This window comes from Macrobrachium rosenbergii, chromosome 44 (genome assembly GCF_040412425.1).
Source record: "Macrobrachium rosenbergii isolate ZJJX-2024 chromosome 44, ASM4041242v1, whole genome shotgun sequence".
Taxonomy (NCBI): Eukaryota; Metazoa; Arthropoda; class Malacostraca; order Decapoda; family Palaemonidae; genus Macrobrachium; species Macrobrachium rosenbergii.
In genome coordinates this window covers 27,650,021-27,658,127 of record NC_089784.1, presented here as the reverse complement: position 1 = coordinate 27,658,127, position 8,107 = coordinate 27,650,021, and the positions used below count along the sequence as shown (strand labels likewise).

Here is an 8,107-nt window from a genome sequence, read left to right as displayed (position 1 = left end):
ACCCATACACCTTTGTCTCTCCTGTGACCATCAAACATGGTATAGTAGAAGCACCTCACCCTCAGATGAACTTATCTTCGATAATCCAATCTCCTGCCATTCAAATGGCAATGAAAACACCACAAACTTATATGTGATCTACAGCCAAAGATAATGTGAGGGAAAATAATAAAAAAAAAAATGTGCCTATAGAACCAAGGGGACGGCAGAAATTCCAACAGAGGAATGGCATGCAATCATAATGTAAAAAGAGGGATTTAAGACGTCTTCGCAAACGTAAAGTGCTCCATGTTATTATTAATTATTAATAATAATTTACTTACATTTTCATCAAAGTACTTATCAATTTGTTAATTATTTTTTTTCTTTTTAATAAGTGATCTCTTCTTTCTGCATTTCCCTTCAACTCCTGTAACTTCTTCAAATGACCTCCATATTCTTGGGAAGCCCGAATTTCAAGTCAATAAATAAAAGGTAAAAAAAATTTCAAGTCAATGGTCCCTGTGGGCTTGTTCCATATGAATAAGGTTCATCTGAATAATAATAATAATAATAATAATAATAATAATAATAATAATAATAATAATAATAATAATAATAATAATCAGGTGGTTTCATGCAATGCTATTAAACCAGAGGCGTCGTGGAGAGGGGGGGCGGCTGGGGGGGACATATGTCCCCGGCCGCAGCATTGTGGGGGCGCCAAATTGAAGTTGGGAAGACATCTATTTTGGGGGAAATGGGGGTGATGAAACCAGTAACTTAGAATCTTCAAGTTTTTATGGGTTTTCAGTGCATATTCTATATTTAATGAAGATTGACTTCCTTTAATGTTGATTATATATAAATGTAATCATGTGTTAATCACTATACCATTAAATTTTATTACGTACTTATACTGTAAAATAAATGGTTCAGTGACTTAGTCAGTGCAAAGATATTGGACAGGTTATCCCGCCCCCCGCCCTTTTCTTTGTTTAGGTTTTCTGTTATCAATATCTGTCTAATTATCTTTACATTCTAATACCTTAATACCGTTTTATTTCCTTGCATATGGTTGATCCTAAGCAACTACCACTTTAATCTTTTTGTTTTCATTATTTTGACGCATGTTAAAAGTAGAGAAAAGTAAGGTTTATAGTTAGTGAACTAATTCATCTTTGTTCTTATCAGTTTTCTTTTCAGGCATTATAACTATTCAGTCTTTACCACAAAATCTATTTTTTTTTCTAGTATTAACTTCTATGATGGCAACAAAGTGTACATTTTCATGATTTTCTGAGCCCCCTGTATTCCCTAATGTTTAACTCCTTTTTTAGTCAAATTTATTCAATTTGCCATTTGTCTTTGGTTATTAAGAGTTACTAGTTACTGTGATGCTTTACTATAATCTCCATTTTAGTTATCTTATCAACATTTTGGAATTTATTTATGAGGGCTAATGATTAATTAATTACAGTATATCTATTATATGTAAAATAAACTATTTCAGTTTCCAAATTCGGTTTGTGTTCTACCATCCCAGAATATTAGTATGCAAATTAGAATGTTTTGTTTTCAACACAATATATCTAAAATATTGAAGGCAAACATTTCCTGCCAAGATTAGCACACTCAAATAAAAATAGTCCTCCCCGCCCCGGGCGCCCCCCCCCCCTTTGGGGGCGCCATAAAGCACTTTGCCCCCGGGCGCCAGCAACCCTCACGGCGCCACTGTATTAAACGAAAAAAGAGAAACGAAGCTATGAAGACAGAAACAAGACCCAAATGCGATTAACTGTTGATTACAAAAGGCAGATCGGCAGCTTTCAATGAAACAGGTAATACAATAACATATAAATGAAAGGAAAATACATCTGGTTATACCCTCAAACAAGGAACCCCAAACCCCAACCCAAAACTAAGGTTGTGCCACAGTAAAAGGTTTGAAAACAGCGCTAACATAGCCACCTCCCCGCCCCACCCCGACCCATTACCTGATTTATTTGCCATTCGCGCGGGAAAACAACTACAAGCATAATTGAAAACATTATATATATATATATATATATATATATATATATATATATATATATATATATATAAATATATATATATGTACAAAAGAAAGATGCTGGAATCTGCTATCATCAATCAAACCAACAATATGAACCTGTCAGGAGGACATTGGAAATCGGACGCCATTGACACCTTAATCCTCAGACCCCTCTTGAAGAAGATGACCCAAGAAACGCGACCGCCAGATCCATCGCCAAAAGGGAGCTAATGAGGCCAAAAACCACTAGGGAATTTGGTCAATCTCCTCCTTCTTAAGAAACGCCACCTCCTTAACATCGGAGGCCTAAGGCCACACCTTCATGTTTTTGTATATATACCATTGTAACTTTCCACCTGTCCATATTCTACCAGTGAACAGGGGCACAGAAACAAGTGCCCGAAATATATGGTTTCAACGTTTAAATAGTGTTTTATGGGCCTTCTTATTTTCATATTACACTGTAGTATTACAGGAAAAGACATTCATGTATATACATATTTATATATATATACTGTATATATGTATATATATATATATATATATATATATATATATATATATATATATATATATATATATATATATGTGTGTGTGTGTGTGTATGAACTAAGGAATCTCATGTATACAACGCAGTTAATACTATATAACTTCTACTTATGCCTAAGACTCATACAGTACATACAGATTTATTAACACAGGAATCTGCTTACGCTTTTGTGTACATGCCCTCATGGACTTAAAAAATAAAAATTACGGTACCTCTCCGGCATAAATAACCCCAACCCCTACCCCCTACCCCTCCTCTCTCATATTAAAACAAAAATTAACTTCAACATTGGTAATCTTCAAAGTTCTAACATATGGATAAGTCTGTCTTACTTTCCCGGATTAGGCGAGGTGGAAACCACACCTTGGTTTCATTCAGATCTCGCCATTATTGACTAATCGCTTTGCAACTGCCTTCCGGCAATTCTTCCACAGAAAAATTAACTATTCAGAAACATTTTAATTAAGAATTGCTCTCCGCCCTTTTTCCGACAGAGCTTATAAAATTCAGTAAAACATGCCTGAACATCTTTATAGGCCTATATCCACCCCAGAGTTCCACTGACTAGACCAAATCAATACCAGGCGTTGAATTTGCACCAGTATCACTGCATTATCTATCTCTTTGTCTATTACACGAAAATAATAAAATGGAACGCTGCTTGCTCTTAACGTTATGTAACGCACTCAACCACAGACATTCCATTTGTCAAAATGGATGATAATGAACGGCAATATTATTAAACGTCCGAAACAACTGCTTCAAATGGCCATTTCTGCAATGCGCCAATAATAACTTTAAAAAATGTTAAAAAGTTTTTTAAACAATGTTCGTGTTTCTGACAGGAAAATACTACATTCTTTAAGTAAATCTTGTAGCACAGCATGCAATTACTTCCCTGGTTTTTCCTCGTTAGTCTATGATAAAGTGCTTAGAATGCTGTGTGAGCAACTGAAACAGCGCAGTGTAGTTTCGTGCTCAGTTATTTTCTCATGCAGTAGGTCCTTGGGGCTTGACGTCATTCACCCCGTCGACCAAGTTCTCACGGGTCACGTTATCATAAACCTTAACTCACAATCTTGTGACTACCATGGTTTGTTTGTTTTTGAACTAACCGTTGATTTCAGCAGCCGATGTGTAAAACAACACTGACTGAAGGAAGGCCTTTTGCTCAAAACTCTCCAGGGGTTATAGTTCAAGTGCATTACCACTTGAGAAGATGTTCCAATCCATGTCAACACACTATTTATCCAACTCCTCCCCCCAACCCCACACCCAACCGCCTGCATAACATTATACTACTGCACCTACTCTCTTGCTCCACTTTAAATGGATTTTATTTTGATGTGGTAACAATGTGTAAATGTATACACTATATATATATATATATATATATATATATATATATATATATATATATATATATATATATATATATATATATATATATATATATATAGGCTATGCATGTGAGAGAGAGAGAGAGAGAGAGAGAGAGAGAGAGAGAGAGAGAGAGAGAGAGAGAGCGCTTAACAGTAAATGTTACAGTACTTCCAACTGACTTTTGTTTTACGGCCTGCTCTTTAAGTAAGAGCCCGAGCTGGCACAACGCCCTTACTTAATCTTAAGCAGCAGACGCTGGTTTCATCACGTAGACCTAAGCTGCAGCATTATCTGATAGTACCAGTCACACACAAAGTATTATCTTGCGATACAACTGTTACATTACAGTATAACCTCTGTTAACCAAACACTAATATTAGGACCATATTGCTCCATTTTCACGAAGCAGCAGGATTAAGAAAAAAAATATGAAATTTATCGTTAAATAATAGGCTAAACGACTAAGCGAGCAGAAACTCCAGAATCTACAACGAAGGAAGGGTAAACTAATTTACTTCCCTCACGGACACGGTAGCAATGCAACACAGTAAACAAAATAAGAATTTTTTAAAAAATAAGGATTTTGTTTCATCAATTCCCTTAGCGCGATATTGAGAGAGAACGGAACATCATAGTTAATGAAAACTTGAGTCTTTCTTAATCTGTGAACTTCGTAACTTGGCATGAAATCCTAGTGTCTTATTAGTGATATGCCTTATGAATAGAGTAATTACTATGGCATGCCTTCTAAACTGAACAATGTATGTGCCCTGCCTTACAGAATTCTTAATTATGTAGCAGATCTTGCGCAATTAAACTGCTTAGTTTCATAACTATCTAAAAGACCAGTAGGCTATTATCGTTTCTCGGCACTGTGGCCTACGTCTACGTCTAGATGCTTCGAATATAGTACTGCATGTATAAAATTCTACATGAACGGTAAGAATGCCGTACACAATGTATTCCATTGTTCCGTCACATCAGCACATCAGTAACGATACCAGTTACTCGCCGTAAATATCGGAAATGACAATGGACGTGACAGGTCAAGGTCATCTCTACTACACAGGTGCACGATTCCCCACCAATTGCTACACAGCAAGACTCGTCTAATTTCCGGAATCACCTTAGTACCGTGGCTTAGACGTCATATTTCCTGGCCTCTGTGTTTTCTTTGTTAATTTGATTTAATACAATATTTTATGTAAGCCTAACCTGACAGTTGCTCTCTATAAGTTGTTCTCAAGATACTGTTGCGTAACCTATAGAACAAGACACCTGTTTCCTCTGTTCTTTCTATGGGTGAGCTCCGGAAACTAGAGCCATGCTGACATACGGCTAGCTTTATCTATAACAAATGCCTGTAGTTGAACATTAGCCAGACTGCTGAAATGTTAATGCACTTAGCCCCCGCCCCCACACCTCTCTCTCTCTCTCTCTCTCTCTCTCTCTCTCTCTCTCTCTCTCTCTCTCTCTCTCTCTTTTACAAACGCAAAAACACAAACAAGAGATATTTAAACTTTTAAGACTCATATCCAAAGAGAGAGACAGAGAATCATGCTAGCTGATACTACATCAGACAATCAAGGCAACATTCAGTTTATGAAAAAAGCCGACAATTTGTATGTTGAAGTGAACAGCATTCAAAATTCAACGCAGATAATCCTGTGACAATCGAGAATAAGCTGTGAATGAAAAAGGATGAAGCGCGTCGAGACTAGAAAGCCACATCATATTATACGAACGCTGTCTTTTCGCTCGGTTGTAAACAGTGTGGGCGTAGTGCTAATGAAATAAAATAACGTAATAAGATACGGGGGATAAAATTGGCAACCACAAAACACTCTCGTTTAACATATGCACCAGAGCGTGAGCATTTCCTGTGTGCCGTATCCTTGTATTCACCTCGTTTCTCCGCAATGGATTCCTTGCACTTCATACTCCGGCTGGGTCCTGAAGTATGCATACACATTGACATATAATAGCATTTTTGTAATAGCATATAGCCTTATTTCATCTAAAATTTATAGCATATATTAACTCCCATTTCCAGAGTTAGACTTCTGATATAAATTTTTATTATTATTATTATTGCTTTCAACATAAAATATTATTATGATGTGATTTACATGATTTTGAGGTTTATTATCGCAAAAAATTTATATAAAAATTCCGATTGCACCCCACCTCTCCATAGCTAATACGGCAAAACTGTAAAGTAAACACAGTTTGCCATTAGCTATGGAGAGGGGGCAGTATTCTGACAAGTCGTAATTTTATTAAATACAGTATATCATTTGCCGGGGAAGGATTGTGGGATAAATTATTCAAGTCACATCATAATACAACAGAAAAACCTATATTTTATGTTGCAATTAATGTCCATAAGTGAAAAATACCATAAATTTTTATTATTATTATTATCATTATTATTATTATTATTATTATTATTATTATTATTATTATTATTAGAAATTTATATAAAACATTCCATTGCCTCAGTAAGTTGTTTACAGTTTACACACAGAATAAAATGTTCTTGTGGGAGAATTAAAGTGAAGCACGAGATATGATAATAAACTCATATATATATATATATATATATATATATATATATATATATATATATATATATATATATATATATATATATATATATCTCAGCAACAGATTGGGTTAAGGGGCCCACACCTGGAAACCGAATCTTTAGTGAGGAAAACAAAAACGAGTTGATAGCGCCGACGGTAACATTGCACTACATAATAACATCATCATAACGGGGGGTAAAGCAGCTAAATCTGATTATTGTTGAAGAATTTACAACAGTTTAAGTTCTATGCCTTGCGAGAACGCGGACTTACAGTCAGCTGTGCAGGGAAATGTGTCGATATACAATTACCAGTAGTTAAGTGGTTAAGGCTTGTTCCTTGGATTGTAGTGAAAGTGAGGACGAAAAGACTTTAAACACGGCCTCTCTCTCTCTCTCTCTCTCTCTCTCTCTCTCTCTCTCTCTCTCTCTCTCTCTCTCTCTACGACGGCGTTAAAATTAAAGAAGGAATTTCACATAAACAAAGGTGGGAATCCGCTGGGTAACTATTTGGCGGTTTAATCATTCTATTGTTCTCTGGCCATAAAAGTAGATCATAAAGTTGCTTTTGTAACACTACTGTAGTTATAGCTTTCGTGATCACAGAATGAGGCTCCGATTTAAGGGAATTGTGTGAGTAGAAATTTCCTTTATATTACACACTTTCTGTTGGTATGAGACTATTTTGTAAACATTCATTCAGGCTTGCATGTATATGGATAGGCATATTGTTATCTTATTAGCAGATATATGTGTAACATGAATACATTTGTCTCTACAGACAGGGAAAACCTTGAGGGTAAAACCTAGTTTTATATGAACTTCAAACATATGTCTTTCACGGTTACTTTACCTACTGAAGGCGCGTCCTCTCCCCCTCACCACCCATTCCCTAGCAGCGATTGCAACACACCCTACGAGAGCTGATGTAGGTCTATATTTCCTTACGTCTTCGATTCTCAATTCCTTTTTCATCCTAGGCCTACCGGACTTCAGGACTAACACTCTTAGACCTCCTGACGAGAATGGAAGCATTATTTCCAAATCTTTTCCAAACATTTGCAAGAAACACAAACATATCGAATTCTAAGTATTTAAAATAACTTTCAGTATACTGTATGCCCAAACAAAAATCGCAATTCGACTTCATAAAAGCACGTATATGTAGTACGGGGCTTTATGTATTACTGTACTTACTAAAAATAAAAATGTATCTCCTTGTACCTTATACCTGAGACGCACTGCTAATTACCGGAAAGGCGACAACACTGACCTTGTCTTAGTGACACTTCAAGTGATAATGAGCTACCGTGCTACGTACAATGCATTTTCGGAGAATTCTTTTGTAACCAAAGCACCCTCCGTTTTCTTCATGGTAAACATTCGAAGGAATACTTAAAACATCAGAAAGTTTTTATAAGCTAAGAGTGTTAAGCATTTAATGCCTACTATGCAATCTGTGCCAAAGAAAGCCCCAGTTAAAGTGAAAAAGGAATATCACAAGGCACTCAACCACCCCCAACAATTGACAATAAAAATTGCACTTTATCCT

At 36.0% G+C, this 8,107-nt stretch overlaps 1 protein-coding gene across 2 annotated transcripts in view; it reads right to left on the bottom strand.

The window, feature by feature from the left end:
• LOC136829455 (neurotrimin-like) overlaps window positions 1-7,851 on the bottom strand; it is a 108,669-nt gene extending 100,818 nt beyond the window's left edge. The window contains exon 1 of one of the 2 annotated variants that reach the window (XM_067088136.1): window positions 7,753-7,851. The gene's annotated coding sequence lies outside the window, so the exon portion shown is untranslated. The remainder of the gene's footprint in view (window positions 1-7,752) is intronic. The other variant, XM_067088137.1, reaches the window with a different exon arrangement.
• Window positions 7,852-8,107: the final 256 nt, after the last annotated feature.